The sequence below is a fragment of the Solenopsis invicta genome, chromosome 2 (assembly GCF_016802725.1).
Source record: "Solenopsis invicta isolate M01_SB chromosome 2, UNIL_Sinv_3.0, whole genome shotgun sequence".
Lineage (NCBI taxonomy): Eukaryota > Metazoa > Arthropoda > Insecta > Hymenoptera > Formicidae > Solenopsis > Solenopsis invicta.
Window position 1 is genome coordinate 18,049,652 of NC_052665.1, and position 24,643 is coordinate 18,074,294.

Sequence of the window (24,643 nt, forward strand, 5' to 3'; positions counted from 1 at the left end):
TGTTATAACCAGAGAGAGAGAAAGAGAGAGAGAGAGAGAACAAGAAGAAAGAAGACGGAATAAAGATTTGAATATGTAGAGTTAAAAATATTAATAAATATTTCGCATCAATAATAAGAAATATACGCGACAGTGACAAAGTTTTTATTGGACGCTCGACGATATGGAAAATTTGGTGAATGCGTGATCGTTGTTGTTTTGACTAGGGCGGTCACACTCTTCCCGCTCGCAGTGCTTCGCGAGGGGACGAAGGAGTAGGAGGCTCGACGCGATCGCTCCGTTTCTCCGCTCCGCTTCATTGAAAGTAAGTCCGAGAATCGAATTTCGCGACGGATTGTTATTCGGGACGTTGAAATTAGCGTAGGCGGTCACGGCCAGTTATGTTTTTCGTCGGATCGAGCGACAATCAGTGAAAAGTGCGACGTTCGGATCGGAGTCAACTCACGGCATCGTTACATTCTCCGTCGAAACGATACGCGTATTGAGACGCATCGTCTCGTCCCCGTGTGATGTTCGCTAGATACGCAACGCGACTGAGCACGGGGAGTGTCGAGTAGCGACAGAGTTTTATTATGTGAACGCTCGACGCCTGCCCGATACGGAGAATTCGGCGAATGTGACTGTTATTGTTTTCATCAGCACGGTCGCGCTCTCCCCACCCACAGTGCTTCGCGAGGGTTCGACGGAGTCGGCGGCTCGACGCGATCGCTCCGTTTCTCCGCACACTTCGCTTCGTGAGTCCGAGAATCGAATTTCGCTAGTGAACGTTATTCGAGACATTAATTAGTGTATGCGATCCTCCATCCGCTTCCAAAATTAAAGGACCCGCAAGACTTTGTGTCTAGGACACGTAAAAGGCTGGTAATGGGATTCTGACGTGGCGTCAACGTCTCGTCGATCTGTGAGTAAATTAATACATCACTTTCGCACGACAGTTGTATCTGCGAATTATGCATGTCGCGATTGCGAATAAAATGAAATGAATTGTGGTCGTAAAAGTGACGTGGATTATAAATGTGGGAATATCGAGTCAACTTCGTACTTTAATTTACACTGTTGCATACGAAGCGTGCGAGTAACATTTTTCTATCGCAGAAAAGATTTGTGGACAGTGATCGTTATCATTACTATACAACGTTCTGTACATATGATATTTTTTACGATGTTTTAACGAAAATGATTACAATTTATAATTTATTACATATATATTTGTGCATGTATCATATGTAATATAATTAAAAAATTTGATTTACTTTGTATGTATGTTTACTTTATTTTATTTATAATTGCGACATGCTGTCCGCATCGATTGCGATTTGTCGTCGCTAATTAATAATGGAAGAAGTGTGTGCCGTTTGTTTTATCCGCGTAATTACCACGGTGTCCATTGCTTGCTGTAATTTGCTGCAATTTCGACACAATTGTGCCGGTCATTTTTGTCTCTTGCTCTCTATTCTTAACCTTAACAATCACATATGATAAAAATAATCCCAACAACTTTGAATAATTGTCGCGTCTAACTTATTGTTTTTAATAAAAAAAAAAAATTGCTGAATATTTTTCAAATAATATAAAATGTGAATTCTTTTTATGTTACGTTAAATTTTAATTCGGACACACATGTAGTAAAAAAAACCTAAATAAAAAAATAACGTAGAGAACATTTAACCAAAACTTTCGATGGGATTACACAGATCAAGTGATCGTTAAGGATTGAGACACCAATTTCTAATTAATTATGAAACAAACATAGCCTTTAACTACACTGGCTGATATACAAACGTATATCAGCGCACATAATTACGCAAATATTTCTTGTGTAACACGTTTATTTATTATTTAGAAAAAAAATCTCCAAAAGTTAACGTTATTGAAAATTAAAAGAAAAATATTTCTTACAATCATATAAACTTTTCTGTCGTATTTGTAATAAATGATTACACTGAGAAAAGGATTCCTAAATTTTAATAACTATTTATTCAAATAGTACTTATGTAATATTTACTTACGGTACATAAATATTAACTCTATAAGAAAAAATTATATTTAAATTAAATTAGTGGTACTAAAAAAATATACAATTGCATCTAATAAATATTTCATTAATACTATTCGAATAAATGTTTATTAAAATTTGGTAATTTTTCTCTCAGTATCTTTTAGCTTCAAAATGTTTAATTATTACACCATGCTAAAAAACTACTAATTTTTCAAATTTCATAAAATTAATTAAACTTTTTACAAATTGTTTAAATAAAATATAAATTTGTTAAACTAACGAGAGCGTTTTGCCTTGAAAACTCTTTTAAATAGTTTATTCCAAACCGATGTGGTAGAGTACAAAGAATAAAAATATATAAATACTGCATCTCAATTAATATCTTTTTATCATTTGCATTTTCTTAATTAATTGTTAATGAACTGTTTCACGATTTCTTTCATGAACCATTCACAAGCGAGACATCCAATTAACAAAGAGCTTATTTATTAATTACTCTGCTTAATCTATTTAAAATAGCATTTATTAAATTGCAAAGAAAATGCATAAATAAAATACTTTCGTGAAAGGACACAGATCTCTTTCTATTTCGTTCTGTGTTTCGAAGATATCTTCGAAGATATCTATCTTTCAATTTATATTTATTATGCAATCCTATTAATTAGTTTTTTTAATTTAGGCTCGGCACAAATATATCGTTGGTACGATACTATATTACGTAATCGTTGATGAACTTAAGTAGCATAAAAGTTGTTGCTTATAACGAATGTTTTATTTGATCTTGAACATTAATTACGTTTCGTTCCCGTGGGAAAATATTCTGCCTTCGACTCGCAGAAATATCGTATCTAGCAAACAAATTGGATGGTGTATTTACATCGAATGATAAATCTCGGCGGGCCTCTCGTCGAAAGAGACCATCTTAGACGTACACTTTGATTTCGCGATCTCAAACTGTCTAGTAATAGCAACTAAATTGCACTACAAAATAAAAATTGTTATTTATTAGAATTGTTTAAATAGAAGAGTCAAATGAGCTGTTTATTTTTTGAAAGTAAAATAAATTTCAGAGAAATACAGATTAAAGCAGCATAAGAATGATTCAACTTATAATATTTCAACTTTACTAAAATTCTCTCTCAAATTTTAAAATAAAAGGATGTGCTCTTTTTTCTCAAATCGGATATCAAAATGTTCTTGTTTTACATTATACCAAAAGTTTTTTTAAGTCTTTGTTTAAATCTACAATATATTTAATTACTATTAGAGGTGTAATAGTAATTAAATTGTAATGCAGACATGGTTTAGTGCCACAGATAGAAGGAAAAATTTAATACGTAATGTGTGTGTGGATATGCAGAGTAGTTCGAATAAAGCAATGATGCGCCGTTAAATCAATGCCTAATATCTAACCTCAATAGAAGGTTATTTAATAGAACAAAGTTCTTTGCCATCTGGCTTTTCGTGGCCAGTGAAAGTAATGATGCTTTGATGAAAATATTTGACTTCGACGTTAAAAGGTCTGCGTAAACATTTAGTAGTGGAGCATAATACTTTAAGAAAAGAGTAGATTGAGAAAGGAGCGTACATATTTACATTAGACGATATCTCGGCGGGATTCCCATCGAAAGAGAATGCTTTTGTGAACACGGCGATATATCCCGCCATTGCATTGACAGTTATGAATGGTCTGGTATTGTAAAGAAGAAATTTCACTCGACTTGCTGTGTTCTTTTTTCTACGATCGCGCACGATGGAATCTAACGAATATTTCTTCTATCGAAAACGTGCGACTTATTTTGGCGTTTATCCTATCGGCACGTCTTGCAATTTTCGCCACATACCATCTTCACTCGTTTACCCGATATTTGTTGAATTATCAATATTCATTACACTAATAATCATTGCTAAAACTCGTAATAAAAAAGTTACTCAACTAAAAATTTCTTTGTTCAAAAATAATTTATCATTAATTTTATTTATTAGAAAAAAAATGCGAACATTGTTACAAATGAAAAGGGATAAAAGGCCTTTTTAAGAAAATTTTTCATTTAGAAAAGGCTAAACGAAGTAATACGCCCTACCTTTTTGTGTTCGCATATCAGTGTCAAAATTCCATTTCATCTTGCAAGAACCTCTGCAAGATTCAATCTGGAAAGTGTAGTCGTCTATAAGAAACTGATATTTTGTTCAACAAGACTAAAAACACGAGATACCGCAAAACGTAGTGTCGTATCGCGTTACGTGACCGATAAAATCTCCCAAAATGCGCCAATCTATGTATATACGTTGCATTCGTTAAAACGTGGTAGAAACATAATTATTCTCGTTTAGAGTGTGAATATAGACCGTCGGGTCTAACATTCCTCCGCGAAATACTAAAAAGCGTATCGTTACTGTTACAGTCAGCCAAACCTTGTAATTATCCAGCTACGTACACAGAGACGCACATTTTCACCCTCTACACATACACACTAAAATCTCATGAATTTGCGAAGCTGGGGAAGAGGAAAGACGTTCCAATTAACGCGCATCCAATTAGTGTAAAAAATTCCACGCGCCTTGATACTGATAATTATTTATTTAGACTTGATGTGGTTGCTTTTGCACGATTACATTAATTCGCAAACTAAACAGAGCTTGCATTATTTCGTACTAACGTGTTCTCTTTTTCCATTATCAAAAATTCACTCGCAGTGATAAAATATAACTCAATCTTCTTGCGAACGGTATGTGTTGTTTTGTGTGGAAATATAATTTTTATTTATACCATTTTATAAAATATTAAGAATTATTAGCTTTTGTTTGAGCAGTCAAATTAAAAAAAAAGATTATTATATTAAACGAGATGTTCCGATAATTCTGCTTCTTGCTTCTTTAGACGTATATTTCTTCTACCATGTATTACAATTTTCTGCGCTGTATCAAGAAAAGAAGAATAAAGTGGAATATGTAAGTCGCACAAAGTGCCGTTTCGAAGTGGCTTTTACGAAAGTAAAAACTTGCCCCACTTTTTTTTCACAAAAAAAGAAACATTATTCTACGATCGAAAAAGAACTTATTTTGTGCTTAGTCCATTTATAATTTAATAAATATATAAAACGTTTAAATATCCGAAATTGTTTTATAAAAAGATACAGAAAAACATAATTACAATTTAGAGAAAAGAAACAATTGTTTGAAATATTTGTATGCAAATTTCAAGTTTGAAATTAACACAATAGTAAGAAGATTCTGTTTTTGCGAGCATATTAAAATTTAATAAAAGCATACGCTGAATGAAAAATGATGCCTTTCGTATATATTTTCCGATTTCCGGACATTCGAGCGCGGTATAACACGAATAATAAATTGAATTTCTTGAATTTCTTGGAAACCAAGAACGATTTTGATTCTTTTTTCATAACTCGACTCTCCAGGGCAAACTGAAAAATTGAAAAACGCGATCGTGTTAACGAGCAAACGTGTTCCAAAAAGTAAAGATCTCGTGCCAAATACATTTACTAGCGAGTAGCGTATATGAGTTATTTAGTTTTCGACACAGAAGAGAACGCTTCTCGATATTTCATTTCATTAATTAACCACTTGATTTGATTTCGGACGCAGCGAAATTCGCGGAAAGGTGTACATGTACGATGAAACTCGGCAGATCTTTGCTTTTTCAACAATTGCTTTCAAATAAAATAGAATTTTTGGGGTAGAACGAATCGTCTGTGGTTCAATAGTTGCATTGTACCGTGATATTTATTCTGTAAAAATAGTATAATGGAATTTTTGTGAAAAGCAGATGCAGCGATATTCCGTCTTATGTATATTTTATTTCTCCTTTTATTAGCATTGACTGCAATATGTAGACTTAACAATTTCAAAGAAATTTGTTCTCAAATGTGACAACGTATCTGCAGTACCATACTTACCAATAGGACTTGGAAGTTTGTGCGAGATCTTGTATCACGCGCTGAACATCATGAGAGTTGTGTGAGACGATCGACAATTCTCGCTTGTGCAATTTCCTCATTGTGAATGTAACACATACATACACGCACACAAAACTCCTCGCACACAGCTAAGTTTAGTGTACGACACAAGATCTCACACGAATTTCCAAACTTGCTATCAATCATAGGAATTTATCAGGAACTTATCTTATAAAATTATATCAATTACTATTTTTAAATTTTGAGAGCTTGAAATAATAAATGAATGATGCTATATCAAAACCGTAAGTAACTTTGGCTGTGGAATTTATAATTTATTTTTATTTCAAGATCATCTTAAATAATGTCTCAAGATGCTATAGGGTTGTGTGATTGATTTATGACATCTTAAGATTGATTTTGAGACAATCTTAAATATAGAAATACGGACTATGATTTCCGATCTTTGTGTTTTATTAATATGATGTGACGTATTTTTTGCATAAATAGCGCATTTAATAATTAAGATACTACTAAGTTTTCAGATTTTTTCTCAGATTTTTTTCATGTGTAATTCTACTAGTAATAATGCGCTAATAGAATTATACATGTATTATTCATGTGGAGAAGCGATAGAAAATAGAAATTTTCTACATTATTTTAATGCAATATTTATAAGCAATAATTATTTTGTTAACAATTAATCTCACAATTAATACTTTATTTAATTATAAATTTTATATTAAAATGTTACACAATTTTATTATCAAAATAATTAGTGAAAATAATTTTAATTGTGTTGCAAATAATCATTACATTGACATGACTATTGGATATAGAATTTCTCGCGTGATAATTAAATTCAATATACTAGATAGAAGTGATTTTGACAGAATATAGAATTGTCGAGTGCGCATAATAATGTACAACAATCATATGTTACACAATGTCGAAACAACAGTAATTGTTAACGAAACAGTTAACGAAATTGATTCTCGATAAAGAAATTAATGCATATTCTATATTACCGTGACGAAAATTGATATGAAATAGAGAAACCTGCACATATTTTGCTATTATATTATTGATGTCAGACTTTCATCAAGTTTTTGGTGAGCAATTATAGCGGCAACTTTAAAAGTCACGAACACACGCGGCAATATATTTCCTTTCGGTTTTAATCAATATTGACATCTATTGCGAATTTGACTGTGTGAATTTGACCGAAAATGACGGATCATCCAATCAATTGCAGCATCGTCGAAAAAAAATGCATCAGGAAAATCGGCCTTGCATAGTGGATTTTATTAATTAATCGCGCCAAAGATTATTATGGATTGTATGTGATACACTAATCAAATATAGCTGTTATTTGCATGTCAATACTTATTTTCATTTCAGATGAATGAGATAAATAACATTTGCCGTGATTAAACATTAACAGAGTGCTGTGTAATCTAATATAATTGGAAAATTATTATTTATGTAGTTCCATTTCAGTTATATTCTATAACTGTTTGTTTATAGATAAATGATTAATTTTTCAAATAAACTGACTACTTTTTGTTTAAGCATACTGCAAATTAAGATATCGTGAAATATCAGTGATTTATAAATAAATATACACATCCCAAAAGGGTAACAGACAAATCTTACCACGTAATATTTCCTCAAGGTAAAACGCGAAAAATAATTTGCAACTCGCGGCGATACGTGACCACGCGGGGCCAATTTGCAGTAACGGCGTATACTCCTCGGCAGACGTGCCTGGGACGTCGCGCGGGTTTCGGAATCCATTCCTTCTCCCAGAGAAGCACGAAACACGATAAACAAACGGAAATTACATTGCGGGCCCCGATAGAAAAATAGAGGCGCGTACCTGCCTTGCGGCAATTCTCAAAGCGCGGCAAAGCGCAGGCTGCAGTTTGCTCGAAAACTTTCGTTTCTTATCTCGATGAGAGGGAGAGAGAGAGAAGAATCTATGCGCGTCATTTCGGGCATGCGACGCTTCCGAATTAGGACACCGCAATGTCCCAACCGCGGGGAGACGAAGTCGTTTTATGTACCGCTGAAATTTACATCGATGCAGCTGCGTCGCGCGCAATTTGCAAATGCACCAAGAGTACCTCCAATGCGAATCTTTCCTTAGTTGAGACACGAGTTTTGCGCTGCCGGAGACTGTATAGATAAGAAATGCGATTCATCAACCATATTGCGAATGGCTTTGCGAGCGTTCGAGAAAAGAGCAAGGTTCTTGCTTCGTTAGTTAAGTATTTAGGAAATACATATTCTCAAAAGAAATTACTTCACAAACCAGTATATATTTTTTTTTTAATATTGCAAAGACTTAACGAAGAATATATCTTTTACTCATTTAAGAATTTTTTGAAAATTACTGGAAATTTAATCTAAAAATTTTTAATATATCATTAATATGCAACTATATAATTTAACTATTATAAATCAAGGACTTTACATTTTAGTCCTCCGTAAAAAAGTGTTCACATTGAAATATTTTGCTGAAAACTGAAAATATCAATACTTATATATTTTATTTATACATTTTCTATCTTTTGTACATTTTTTGTGACTTTCTAACATTTTATACAGTCAAATCTTTTCGAGACTCTACATTGCTATCTGTAGTAAGTTGTTTGAAACTCAGTTGACGGATCCTTCGGATCACGTCCGTGTTTGCTTCCAGAGAAGCAAGACGAGCAGATACGTAAAAGAATAAAGATAAGAGAATAAAGAAATTTTACGTTCACGGATGATTTTTCGCCGCGACATGTTCTGCGGATCTACCATCGAAATATGTATCGACAAAATGTATAAAAGTGCGGCCACGACCAGAGAAATTTCTCCGGGAGTCTACTTCTTCTGATATAGTCATTGGAGATCAAACCGACACCAATATCAGTACACTATATTCTGACTTTTCCGAAAATTGAAAAAATTCAACAAAATGCCAATTTCAAACGGTAAAAGCTTTCTTTTAAAGAATATTAAGTATATTCTTATTAAGTTTCGAGAAGTAAATCCTTTTTATTTTACATCATTTTCTGTAGTATTCTACTGAATTTAAAGAGAATATGAAACAAAAATACCTTTATAGTATTATTTGAAAATAAAATATCTGCTTTACTTTTTTTGTTAAAACGAAAAATAAAAGCAGTAAATATAAACTTGAGAATATAAAAATAGTACAGAAAAATTGTGTATTTTGCAAAAAAAAAAACAAAAAATCATCCATAAAAAGAAGTTATAGGAAGAAGTTGCTAGAAGGAAGAAAGTTGTGCAAAATTCCGTCTATACTCGAACTGCGGGTATGTTTTTATCAACGTCAACAAGAACGGTGGACGGCGAATTAATTGCTTTTCCTCGGACAAAAAATTTTCTAAGAAAAAACTTCACTCTGCGATAAATCGATAATCTTTGACAGTCTATTCCCATATATGTATTGTAGAAAGTAATAATGAGGACATACGTAACCGCGAACGTTCACATGCCGTCGTAGGAGACAGAAAATCTTCTTTGCGTTTTTTGCTCATTTCTGTCGAAACAAAGGCTACTATCTTGTCATTGTGAATTTTCCGTTCATATAACAATACGTACAGCTTCTCTCTTTGCCATTTTGCGATAGTTTGCTATAAGTCGTCAAATAAATGCGTGGCCTTTTCCGTGACGTTTTCTTCGTTCTTCCGTTTGCAGAAAATACAGAAAATACAGAATACGTGTCTACAATCGAGATGTGCCAATAAAGTTTTACAAATAAATTTGAAAGATCAAAGAAATGGAAATAAAAAAAAGCAAGGTAAATAAATTTTTTAAATAACCGAGTTATTTACCATTTTTTTAATAAATGTGTTATCGATTCATTCGAGATTCGCAAAAAATCAAATATGTTTGATACGTATAACGACAACTGCAAAATAAATTCATCTATATTTTTTATATAAAAGCTAATAAAATAAACTTTTATTTTTGCAATAATTAAAATGTATTATCGCAATAATTTTGCAATAATTAAAATGTATAATCTGAAAACGTAACATTTTCTTTGGAGTGAAAGAAATAAAGAAAAAGTATGTATAGTAATAAGTGTATTACTGAATAAAATATTCAATAAAATTCTTAATATTGTAATGTATGTCTTGATTTTTTATTCAAATTATTAAAACATTTTTTGTAACAAAACAAGCCTTGTTATATTCTACAATTAATAATTATTATTTTACAAGATTTGAAATAGTTTGTTACTTGTCATTGTAAAAATAATATTATAAATAAGAAGAGTAAATTTCAATCTAATTTTTTACCTAAATCTAACATACACACACACACACACACACACACACACACATACATATACACACACGTACATAAAGAATAAACTGAATGGCTTTATCAGTTCATTTTCTAAAATCTGTATTCAGCGCTGTTGACAAGTGAAATCCCAGAATCAATGAATAGGTGCAGCGTAAAATTGAATCAAGAAAAAAAAGTGCAAAAATTCTGAACACAATTCTTTTTATTCACCACGATTCGCAGTTCTGGCAGGACCGCGAATTGACCGCACCAGGAGAAAAACATTCTCTGCCCTGCAAAATTCTTTTGTCGGTTCACCTTTCTCAAAATGTCCCACCTTTTTGATTGCAACCACGTGTAACAGCCTTCTATCGGGATGAGAAAAAATTTTGTACACGTGGGACCTAAAGCCCTATTCTCTCTTTTTATGAAATTCTTTCGATATCAAGTTTACGAATTTTATTCGATTGACGAAGCCGTGCTAAAGAATAGAAGAAGTGAATAGAAGAGATTTGTACCGGTAATTTATCGTCCTTAAATATAAAACAGTATTTAGAATGCGTAATTCTATATGTGCACAAGTGGAGGTTTTATTGTAGTAAGCGAAACAACGTTTTCCTTCGCATGTAATACAACCGATGAAAATTTATCGAAAACAGCTTCCTTAGTTATTAAAGTTACTATATTTTACATTTATTATTATGCTTTTAGTCAGCATTACTTAAAAATTGTACATTTTTTTAGTAATATTAGTAATATAAACGCAAAATTGTCACCATCACTTTTTGAGAACTATTCATGGCTGCCAGGAATCTTATAAGCGATACTGCTTACGATTCGTGTCAATGGAACATCTTGGCAGGAAATTTCTAGTGGCCAACGGAGGAGGAAGCATTTTTGGATGCATCGGCAAAATTTACGGCCGATAGTAAGAGTGGATGCGGATCAAAATAAATGGCAGAAGCGATAGGAGAGATAGAAAGAGGTAGAATACACATATACATACACACATATATAAATACATGTATATATAAAGTAATCTTATCCTCACTCTTTCTTCTCTCCCACTGTCTGCCGCTATTTAGCTTCAAATAGAAGAGTACATAGCACTAGACAGATAGATAGAGCAAAGTGGTTTATTTGCTTTCTGGAGCCGTGATGTCTCCTTAGAGCAGGGGGTAATTTACGCGGTAAAGTGCACAAATAAGCGTATCGTTGGAAAAATGGGTTAGAAAAGCATATCATAGTCACACAATCACACAAATTTGTTTGCATTAGCTATTTATGGACATAAATGCAAAAGATAAAATTTTCGAGAACGCAGTTTTATTTAAAAAATGACAAATAAATGTTTTATTAACACTTTCAAATAATATATATCAAAGAAATTTGAAATAGTCATAACTGCATTGACTAAATACAGAATGATTTTTTAAAAACTACAGTATAATATTGTAAATACAATTTTAACATTTTATTTCTTATTAATTTCTATTAAGTTCTTATTTGCCGACATTTCTAAATATTATGGTCAATATTTATAAAAAATATATTATTATACATAATTATTTATTCAATTTATTATCCATTTATTTCAATATTTATGTAAATAATTCATTCATAAATAATATTTTAAAATACATTAATGATGAAATATTTTAATTTTTATTAACGTTGTCGAGCATATAGAATTACTACTAGCTTTATTATTTACAGAAAGTATTAATAAAATATTTAATGCATATTCTATGATCATTAATAAATTATTTAATTATACAATTAATTAGAGATATAAAATTTTTAAAATGTCTGCGACGAAGTTGTATTGTTTAATTATTGCATCTAGTTATGCGTCTCTTAGGATTCTGCTAATACGGATAGAACTTTTTACATTCATTGCCATCCGTTTTGCTCTTGAGACTTTCGAGAGCAGAAGAACGCCTACTCTCCAATATCGATATTGACTTTCATGATGCCTCTTGATAAGTCGTCTTCGGAACAGTAGAAGTATGTAATAGAGTGAAGGAAAAGACTAAGGGATTTACTTTTAGTTTGCACGATTGAATAATAAATTGACGAATACGTAAACATGCTACAAAAAAGTACATAAAATAAATATTCAAAGATGTTGATTAGAATTGTAAAAATTAAATTAGTTTGCTTGTTTAATAAAATACCTATTTCCAAATTTTTCTCTTTATTTTTATTTATCAAAATTTATGTATAAAAGTTCATTTATTGTTTGTATCACATCCTATGTAGAAAAGTTTAAAATAATTATCGATTATTTAATCATTCTCGCTGTGAAAGCATATTCTGTTATTATCATTTTTATTGCTTCCCAGAGTATTCTGTGGGCGTACTGATATTTCATTCAACTGTGTTTTTATACATCAACTTTTTTTAACGAGACAGTGACTAGTACCTTGCCTGAAGTAATCGATTCGAATGACATACGCGTGGATGGGCGACATGGCAGGAAATAAAAAGGAACATACATGCGACATAGAGACACGATGCAGTAGGACGAAGTAGTGGGAAGTGGATTTTTGTCGGTCACATGGTAAACGGGAAAACGGAACGTCGCTCGCAAACGAATATCGCCAATAAACTGCCAATCCAATTTAGCTACGCAGAAAATACCGCTACCCCGCTTTTACAATCTGCCACCAGCCTCTTCCTTGGTACACTTGCGTTTGAATTTTCGTTCCTCGCCAAAGAAAGCTCGCCCCAGCTTATTGCTTGAGTCGATTTCTTTGTCGCACTTTTTTAACCCTCCTCCCCCTGCAATCGAATTTACCGCTGTACGATAACGACGAAGTAAAATGTAAATATCATCGCGTCCGATTCTTACAAATTCGTTCTCCTCGGAGAATTACGTAAGAATCTCGATAAAACACTTTTTGATGACGAAAAAGAGAGGGTGGGAGAGAGAGAGAGGGTTGGGAGGGAGAGAAAGGGAGAAAGAGAGAAGGAGGTGGGGGCATTCTGTCACTTTGAACGAGAGCACAAATATGTTGCCGTAAGATCCCCCTTTACGAGCCGGATTTGTCTCTTTAACGCGGCTATAAAAAGTGACATTCGCGCGAAGAATTCGGCGTAATATTGCTTGTGATATCTCGACATTTCAGTCAGCTAAACTGCCGTAGGAGAAAATCCAGATTACTTGCTCCAGAAACTAACAAGAAAACAAGCGAATCGAAATTTGAAATATTTTCTACCATTTTGTTTGTTTGAAATTTTAAAGTCAAGTATCTAAATAGGTTTGCTGAGAAATTTATACGTGGCAGCGGGTCTGTTTAATATTCCATAATTTTATGACAGACAATAAATATCGATACCATCATGTGCACATCACGTGCCGCATAAACCAGTATAAAACTGAAGATTTATAACTTTGCGTAAAACGGTATAAAAACTTTATGTCAACAGCCGGAGGTTCTGTATGAATCCCATCGATATTATTTAACACCTACGATATTTTTCAATAGCCCTGTCCGTCAAACCGAAAGCAGATCGATACACTTCGAAGCTGGTGCTATAATTTTTTCGCGTGTACATCTCGCAGCGCTAGTAATAAAAAGCGAGTATAAAACATTCTTTTGTAGGTTTTTTCTTGCGACAAAGATTTGCACTGAAATAAATGTCTCGTGCGAGAGGTTACTGTGATGTAGTTAAGTGAAATTCTAGCCGGTTTCGAATGAACGCCGGGAAACTGTCTCTACTGTTTATTGCTTCAGATTTGCTATTGATAAATACAGGATTAAAGAGTAATGAAAATTTACCATTAGCAGTACGTGACATCTCTGTTCTTGAAAGATGAATTACAATCATCTTTTGTGTCAAGAGAAAATATGTCAATAAGACGTTACGTTATAAAAAATTTTTGTATTTAAATAACATTTTTATGATTAATAATCTTTTTAAACAGAGTGTAAATAAATTTTTTCGTAAAAATTTATTTATGTGAAAAATCATTTTTAGTTTTTTTCTATAACTAATTGTTATATCATGTACTGAAAGAGAAATTGTAAATTAAATTTAACTTGATTAAATTTTTCCAATTTAAGTATTTACGTATTTAAATGAAATATATTACTAAATTCTTTAAATAAAGAAATTTAATCAAGTTGAAAAATTTAGTCAAGTTAACAATTATTTTCTCAGTATATGTGTTATATCAAGAAACAATGCGTAAACTTTATTTGATTTTAATTAAACTATAAGCCCTAAATACAATAAACTATAACAACAAATTGTTGCTGATGCGAAAGTAAAGGGAAAACCAGTATATTAGAAATTCAAGCGTTATATTGAATTATATTGTAATATAAATTTGTAAGGCGACGTTAACACGATTAAATGAAACATTTTCAGATAGACGAACTTCACAACACGCGTTATATAGAGGGCTTATAGTAGAATTACGGGAGGATTAGTATAGATTAAGCTTGCAGTCAGTGGATGTCTGTAGTTTCTATGCTAACCGCGGCCTAAATACATATCTCACTTCTGGCTTCTACGATATCCGCCTTGCTCTTATCTCTATCGTCCAACATAGAGTTGAGCGAACAAGAAAACATTGTGGATACTTTATATTATGGATAAACATTTTCCAAATTGTTTTATTTTTTTTTTATAAATAGTTAAATAAAATACTATGTGTTAAACAAAATATAAAATTAAATTAATTTTATGAAATGTAACTGATTTATGAAACGTTGAAATTACTTCAAGAAAAGAATTTAATACACATTTTTTAAATAAAAATTTTGCAGCTGTACAAAACTATATAAATACTATGTGAATTTTTAATTAAAAAATAAAATTTAAATTTTTGCAGTATTGAATTCAGTAATATTTGCAGTGTTGAATTCAATATTTTGAAAATAAATAATTTTATGGGATGCTGATAATAATTCATGCGTTTTATTGTTATTGTATTAATGGTTTAACTAAAGCTTTTATTTTGAATGATTAGAGAAAGAATACAATAGATGTTGTATGCAGTTTGTTAAAACATTTTGTATGCAATAACTAATACGAAAAATCTAGTGTAATCAGACTTGGATCGTGAATATTTGTAGATATAGAATATTCTTTTCCCCACATTACATTTTTTCCCCCGTTTTACATTATATTTAACAATCTGACTTTTTTAATAATTCATATGTATATTGTTATATGCACCACTCTCTTTCCGTAATAGAACTATTTTTTAAATAAATAAGACAAAAGCAATACAGACAAATATAATCACAATAATACATAAATGTATAACAGCTCTTCATGTTTAGTTTCAACGCATCATAATTTTGAAGTTATAAAATAGTCAATATTATGGGTGTACAATGAATGATGCGTAAGGATTTAATACAAAATACGTATATTTCACAGTGAAATAATTTGATACATGGCATAAATATAAATTATGCTCGATACATAATTAACGCAATAGTGTAATATAATATATGAACTCATATTGACAACGTACGTGGAATTAAACGTATTGAATATTTCAAAAAATTAAACTGAAATTAAAATTAAAAAAATAATAAGTTTAATTTAATTTAATTTTAGTATAATTTTACTTAAAAAGATTCATTTCACGCATTTGATGAAAACATTTCTTTTTTTAATTTTCTTTGGTATAATATTCTGTAGATATATTACATTCGTATAAAATATAAAAAAAAATTTTTTTAATGGAAAAATTAAACTATTTTTTATTCTTTGTTAAAACAGTTTAAAGACTTTAAATTTTACTGCAAAAGAGATTTCTTTTTTTTTATTTTGAGAGACAAAAATGTTATTTTGTTAAATAAAAAAATTACGATAATTTATATTTACCGAACGTAATCAGAATTTTAAATGTACTTGCATATCTAGGGAACCAATTGGCTATCAGTCATTTAAATCGTGTCTTTCTGAAATTGGGGAACAATTTTTACCAGTACGTCTTGCGCTTCGTGCGGAACAAAATGAAGGCAAAGCTCTAATCCGACCGGTTGGAAAATGAAGCGAAACAAATAGAAGCACCCGTATACGTGCGATGCACTTTTACGGCATCATCAACGGTGGATGTTTGTAGGACCACCGTATCAGTAGGAATAGTTCTCTGTGCACGGAATTTTAAAATATCGTGAATTACATTTGTTTTCCATAGTTCCCCCCCTCCCCCCTAAGTTACAGATAATATAAAAGTGCAATGTTTATCTTAAAAGCAAGATATATCTCCTGTACTTGTATCATTCATTATTAAGTTAACAATTATTTATGTTCCAGTTGCAAATTACATAAAATATTAAATGTGCAATAATAATATAATAATAATAGTAATAATTAATTGCTTAAATGACAGTTATAGCAGATGTACAGTGATTTCAAAATGCATACTGTTCTTTTGTGACAAATAATGAGAATAGCGAAACGATGTATTGTGAGAATGTTTAATGAAATTGATTAAAGTAATATATCGAACATTAATAGTAATAATTTTCTGAGATATTTAATCATATCGTAAATAGTTATAACTTATTAAAAAACAATCTATTTTTTGCGATTAAATCTGACAATAGAAATAATTTGCGATTCACATCTCGTTTCAATGAAGAGAATTACTGAAATTCCTCAACAAATCCCTCTCTGGAAGTTATATGAAAAACAACAAATTCGACTGGTCATTACAAGTTTTACGCGTACTTCAGCTAATTAAATTCTCCCATTGTCTTTTACTACAAGAAAGAGCTACATTTCGTAATTTGCCGATTGATTGCACTATCACCTAAGAAACGAAAAAATGATTCATGACAATAAACTATGTTATAGAATGGCAAGTTGCCTATTAAAGCAATTGCAAGTTTAAAAGTATCAGAAGTTTATCGAAAAAAGATGTTATTTAAAAATAATATTAAATTGATTACACGTTTTTCTTAATTAACGTTATACTTTTCACATATTTTTTAATTAGAATATTGTACTCACATATTTTGTTATTAAAATAAAACGAGTTTTTATATAGGTTTCGAAGTAATTCTTGTGATCTTGCATATCGAAAATGTTTCAAATATTTACAATTTATTAACATTTGTTTTAAATATGATTACATCTAAATATGATGATAATATAATTTACTTTCCTTCAATTGCAAATCCTATTTATATCAAAACAGATGTAATATATAGAAGGATAATAGAGAGATGACAAGTCTAGCGAGCATTTGCCCTCAGCAAAATAAAAGGGAAAAAGAAAGAGGGAATAGAAAGGAGGGTTTTGACTAAAACGCCTTTTCAGTTTCTCATACTTTTTCTTTTACCTCTCTAACAGTTCTCTTTTCTCTTTCTCTCTCTTTAGTATTTTTCTATATTATATCTATCTTCTAGCTATATCATTATAATTATTCTATAAAGGCATTAATATATCAGATATTAAAAAATTCTTTTATTACATTAAAATACATGACTAATTTTATAATATATTTATATTATTAAATGAATAATTCAGAGCTTAATACTAAATATATTCGGATTTAAGAATTAGCTTTATAATATTATAACTTTTTAAATTTTTATATAAGCATTAAGATTATAATATGCTATCTGTTTTATTTTGGTACTTTTATCTGATATATCGAAAGGAAGTATGTGACTTTCTAGACATTTCGCATATGTCCTCTCAGCATGGTAATGGTGTTAGTCGTGTATCTATGGAATCGGTGCAAACGGGGCCACATTTATGAATCATAAATCACATCGTTCCAGATATAAACCCATAAAACGTAAACAGATATCGCGATACGCAATTTTTTGGACGCGGTGCATCCGAGTTTTATTCCCTTCCGTTAAAAAAAATCTGCGAACAAGGGAAAGCTTAATGGATAATTTTTCATCTCCAATAAAATGAAAAAAAAAAAAACGAATGTTTAAGTACAAATAAAAATTTTATACGGCTGCATTATATAATCTGATGTCCGTAAGATGTATTATTAATTATTATATTATTGCTGTGTTTAGAAGTTAAAAAGATTATTTGAAACATTATTAAAGCTAATGACAGGATTACTATTATTCTTTTATTGATCGCATTGTCGCATGTATTTATTATGATAAAAACGTAATATTTCTAAAAGCCGAATTTATGTTAAAAATGTTGATCGTCTGCAGTATTCTCAAGGCAATTTGTATAAGTGTATATAAGATTTTATGAAATGAGAGTTTATACGTTTACTCTTCATTTAATACTAAATGTGGTGTTTAAGATTTTTAGCTCACGATGACACTGAATGAGATTAGTGTAATAAGATTTAATATCGGATGGGTACATTTAGCGTTAAGTGCGAGATGCCCTAATGGATCTAGGGATACCATGAGATTACACGCACATAAATCCGCGCATGCATAGTTAGAGCTATCGATGATAACTCGACCATAATTAACGCGCGAAATATCGTAAAAGCGATCGCGCGAGAAATAGAATTATTTCGTTATGAGCGACTGAATGGATTAATAAACGCGCGAGTGCGGTGGGGAAAAATGTCGGGCGTTAAATTGTTAGTCTGTTAAATTAAATCGTCCACGTGCTACAACAGAACGTTATAAATTCTATTCCAGTGGTGTGGGGACGTGTGCGTCGACCGTAATTAAAATTCATCAACGGCATGCCGCCCGTCACGCACGACATTTTCTATTTTAATTCAGGTGTCATTATTAATCGTGCACTGCGCGTATTGTTTGACACAATTGCAAAATATTGAAATAATTAGTCGTTCGTTAACGCTTAAATCGGCGGTAAGCTTTCCACTGATTGAGCAAATGCGCGTAATAGATATTCTATGTTATAAAAAAGCATTTTTCTAATATTTAACAGTGTTTTGAATTATATCTTCAAAAAATGTTTTGCTATAATTGTTTATTCTGATTGTTTTAAAACTATAACTTATATTTATTAACGCAGATATTGTATTTGTATTTGTTAATGTTGTAATTAATATATTATTTAAATGTAAAATGATCTTAAAAATCTAAAGTTGCATAATATTTATATACACACACACACACACACACACACAATTTACGTATATCTTTATATATTTTTTTGCAATACTGTAGCTAGCGAACTGGCGATCAAAAAGTTGCAATACTCTAGCTGAAAACTAACGAAATATTAACGACTGCTTTATAATGCACAGTTGATAGTTTACGCACAATGCTAGCACTTATCTCAAAAGGCTGAAAGCTTTCGACGTTTTTCTATCGAGTGAATTCCATCTGCGAACGAAAGAGATTACCTGTAAAAATGTGTCCGCTGAATGGCCTGAAAAAAGCCTTTGCGAGATAGACATGCGCGTACGTTCAACAATAACGACATAAATTCTGAATGGGCTGAAACACACAAACTCTAAGAGAAAGAAAATAATTTTTATCATCTGAATGATTTGTTAAAATACATTTAAATATATGCGTATTTAATATATATTAATAATTTCCTCTCATAACTGTAAGTTTTCTAATTTTATTTTGTTATTTTGTTTTTATTAAACATGTTCATAAAAATATGTTATTTGATAACATACTTCTGATATATTTTATAATAAGCTAACTACATCATAAATAAAGGAAAAAGAGGTCTCACATTTTATAGTGGAAAATGTTATCATATTTATATCTTTTTTAAAATTTATTTAAAAAATTATTTTTTTTCTCTGGATTTTTAATACATACAAAATAAGGCAATATAAGGTCGGTTCTAATCCAAATGTGGGCGAGAGGATAGAGAGGAAAGGGGATTCCGTAGTGCGAGAGGCGGTTCCATAAGCAAGAGAAGAGCCCGTGTTTTGTGGTACGATCGCTGTCGCTGCTGTATTACAATCGGATATCAATTGAACATTAATTGTATTGCTTTTCGCATCAATCGGGCATCGAGTTCTCTCCCTTCTCTTTCTCTTGCCTACATTTGGATTAAAACTGGTCTTACTTGTTACTATATGCATATATAATATACATAGCTAAGAGTTCTCTAATTAATAAAGTACTAATCAATAAATCAGAAGATTATTGATTTTTGTAATTTCATAAGTAAAAAAATAAAATAATCCAAAGTATTATGATGAAGTAAATTATCACGAATTATGAAAGTTTTCGTGCTGAAGTCAGTGAACACCAATACAGGTCAAACATGTATGAAATTTGAGATTGGCAATTGAGGCATTAGTTTCCGGCGAACAAACTTATCCTTTCGACAGAGCATCGTGACCATTGTTCACGCGCGAGGTATTTGCGAGAAGCTCCTATATCCAAATATTGTCCATTATTCCAACAACTGTCTAAGTAATTCGTGAGAGTTGCCTTGCAACGGATTCAATGTTCAAAGGGCAAAAATCATTCTACTATAAAACACAACACCAAATAACTATATGAAAAACGAGTTCTCTGCTTTCTAATTCGAAATGCAGAGTTGTTAAAAAATATTTTTTTAATGATTTTGCAAGATGCAATTTGTTAATCTCTATTAGAGCCAATTATGTCAAACATTATTTAAAGTTAAGAACGATTAAATACAATTTTTTTTGAAAACGGTTGAACATTCTCGCAATTCACTTTTTATGTCACTGGTAAAAAATTAACATGGAAGTTTACTGTACACAAAATGACATCGTATATGCATACATACTACAAGATACGTTATTGAATATCTATTTAAACGTTATAATGTCGACTGGGGACACCATGACTTATATTGAAAGTTTGTAGGCTTTGTCTTCGCGATTTCCAGGCCTCGTTTTTCATTTCGCCGCGTTGCTAGCGAACATCCATCATATGGACGCGTAATCGTCACCGCGGACTTGCGACAAGCAAAATCGATACCTGTCAATCCCCAATGAGCGGCGATCAGGCCATTTCAGCGACCTCATAAATAATGAAGCGCATGCAGATGCCGCTATCGCGGTAAACTGTGTGTGTTGTGTGGCGAATTTGCCGGTTTTACGCGAACATGCTGACGATGTGCGACGACTTCTATACCCCATAGACTTTCATTTTCCTAATCGATTAAAATATCGTGCGATTATCTTGTGTAATTTATTTAGGATTGTATAAAAACATAGTTTACTATAACTAATATTACTATAATAAATAATATTTATCTATTATTATCGTTCCGTACAGAGTTCGATACTATAATATTCAGTAACAAAGGATTTAATTATTCTGTATAGAAATCTATAGCTGTTTTTTTTTGTATCGAACAACCATATAAAAGTTATAAAAGTTATATTTAAAAATGTGCTAATTTAGAAAAAAATATGTGATATAAATGTATGCGGTAGTCGTTAGGTACTCTAAAAGATTTTAAAGGGTGATCTCTCACACTAATTTAAGACGAAAACTTGATATAACCATATGTCTAAAACGACTTAATTTCAAAGATACAGAGTATCAAATTTGAGAAAAAAAATCAAAACTTACTCCTTAAAATTTTTTAGAATATTTAACAACTATCCTGTATTATTATACATTTATAACATTTATTGAAGCAGAAATATTGCAAATATAAAATGTGTTTATTTATAAATAATATTTTTTTAATGAAAAGTTATATTTTACATTACCAATAAGGCAATGCTAATAATTTATTATATTAATATTATGAAAAAAATAATATACATATCCAAGAATATACATAAAATTTATCTCACTAATATTTAGATTTGTGAAAGAAAAATAAGAGACATGGAAAAAAAAAGAAAGGTAAAAAGAAGGGAAAGGTAAAAAGAAGGGAAAGGGGTGCAGAAATTGATTAAAATAGTATTAATTCTATAAATACATTAATACGCAAATTTTAAATATGCAGTTTGCATATGCACAGTATATTCGCGTGGAGGGTAAATTCAGCCACCGAGCAAATTTATTTGCTGTCATATGTTTGCATTAGAGTACGCGAAACAACCGCTCTTGGCGCAAATACGATGTGGATTGTACTGTACTAATACCTAACAGGCATTACTAATAACAATCCTATAGTAAACGTATTAGCCGATATCGTATGACAACTAACGGATGACAGTGTTATGTAATGATGATTTGCCATAATGCAAACATTACTCAAATTAGATCATAATAAATATCTCATTCCTGTCAGTAGGATTACAATATGCAATGCTGCGTCTTTGTAGATGTATTTCGACTTCCATAATAATCGTGATAATTATCAATATGTATATTATCTCATTAAACGCTACGGAATAAAGTCTAATTAAATATATTATATAATAATTACATTCGTCATAATTACATTTTGTCACAATAGAAACTTTTAAATAAAATTATTTGTTAAGAATTATTTAGTAAAATTAAATTAGTAAAGAATCATCATTAAAGAGTAAGAATCCATTATATTTGACTTAAAAAAAGAATAAATGTTAACGTTATAAAATGTTTAATTATATTAAATTTTATAAATTACAACATTTTATAAACAATACATAAATTTTTCTTTTTGCTTTTCTTTTTGCATATATATAGTACATATATCATAGGTATACCTATGTGTGTATATATTAAGTTGGAACAGAAGTTCGCCGCGCATAAGTTAAATGATTTATGTGCCAATATTTATAAACATTGTCTTTGAATTTTACTTAAACAGCACACTACTTTACAATAATTTAAATAACGAATTTTTGTTCTAATCCAATATATATACAATAAATCCAGTCCGTATTATTTGTCCTACGCACGCACACATACGCGATAAATGTAATCATAATACATAGTATATAATTGATTTGACTGTTTTTAGCAGAAAGTAGAGTACTTTTATATTATATGTATATTTTGACATACATAGAGTTCACACGGTTTAAACGTAGAAGTGTTTTGACCCGTACTTAAACACTATTGGAAACGTCAATGCAGTATATCGATCGGGATATGCTGAGATAATCAATCTCCATCAACGGTTCATCAAAAATCAATTGTTTTTACAGCATCGACGACTGTTGTACATTAATGCTTTTAGCACTGAACGTTCAGTTCTCTTCCAGTGGCTACCTTGGGCAGGAAACTCAATTTGCAAAATGAAATTCATGGTTGACCGATGATGATCGTCGCGAGATAGGAGACAATCAATCCGCTTGATGCAGCACTACCCCGCGGGGTTAGATCGCTATTGCTGGTGGCTGACCCTCCGATTCAGTAGCACGTTGCGCGAATTAGTCTGTGGCGTTTGTTCGCAAAGGTATCATCCAATTATGCGAGTGCATCGTACGCTGCAGTGATATACGTGGCTAAGCCGCCTACCTAAATCGAGCTTTCTACCTTTCATTGCTATTTAATGGATGCACTGTACGTTATTCCGATCACTTGTCTCTTTGAACATCTGCTCAGCTATCTGCTCCTTAATCAAAATTGTATGAATAAATAATAATATATAATAAAACGTTATTACATAATAATGCGTTTTATAAAATTTCTTTGATTTTTATAATATGCAACACTAAAAGCAGCATAAATTATTCAATCAGAATAAGTGTTTTGAATGAAATAAAATTATGTGTATATATTTTATAAAATTGGAATATAAGAAGACAATTTCTGAGTATATTAAAATTGTATGCTATTTATAAATGATATATTATAGATTACAAGCGATATTACTATGTAAGTTGTTTTCACTTGTCATCAGAAAATATTTGAAGTCAAATATAATATAATAGATATTTTCTTGTTTTATTTTAGATAGCTTAAGGATTAAGTACGTGAAAAGAAAAGTAACTCAAATCGAATTCTGAAAGAAATTATTTCTTCTTTTAAAAAGAAATCGCAAATCTTCGCTTAAGCCACGCTTGAGAACTAATTTATATACGATTTCAATGCAGCTCTCGTAGTAAAGAAATTCAAACTGCAGTGCACAGAAAAGTCTTTAGAAGGGGGAAGAGATCTGATAATTGCGTTTGGCTGCCGTTTTCAACGCGCGCTCGGAAATTACGTCCCGGAACTCTGACGGCGCATTAAATAGCCGGCAGACATGTTCGCGCGCAAAACAATGAGAGACTATAGAGATCGTTTGCGACACACACGTCGACCGACCAGGGATTTACGGCGCTGTGGGTGCTTTCCGTGGTCTTTGTTCTAACACGACCAAGACGTTGCAAGCACCCCCAGGCCAGTATTGTAACAGCGCAGGCATTGATGCTTGAGAACTTCCGGTGCTAAACATTTATAACGTATTCCTGAATTTTAATATCTTTGCGATTCAAAGTTATGTAAATTAGATAGTTTACCAATCATTTTACTATATAAATAATTCTCAATTTAAAAGATATATAAAATGATTATATACATATACACTACTTTAAAAGTTGTTTTAACATATAAAAAAATATATTATTCTTCAGTTCTTAATATATAAATAATATTGTAAA

At 31.2% G+C, this 24,643-nt stretch overlaps 1 protein-coding gene across 1 annotated transcript in view; it reads left to right on the plus strand.

Annotated features, from left to right (window-relative positions):
• The window catches only part of LOC105194584 (zwei Ig domain protein zig-8), a 326,168-nt gene that overhangs the window by 153,877 nt on the left and 147,648 nt on the right, over positions 1-24,643 (plus strand). The gene's annotated exons all lie outside the window — the stretch shown is intronic.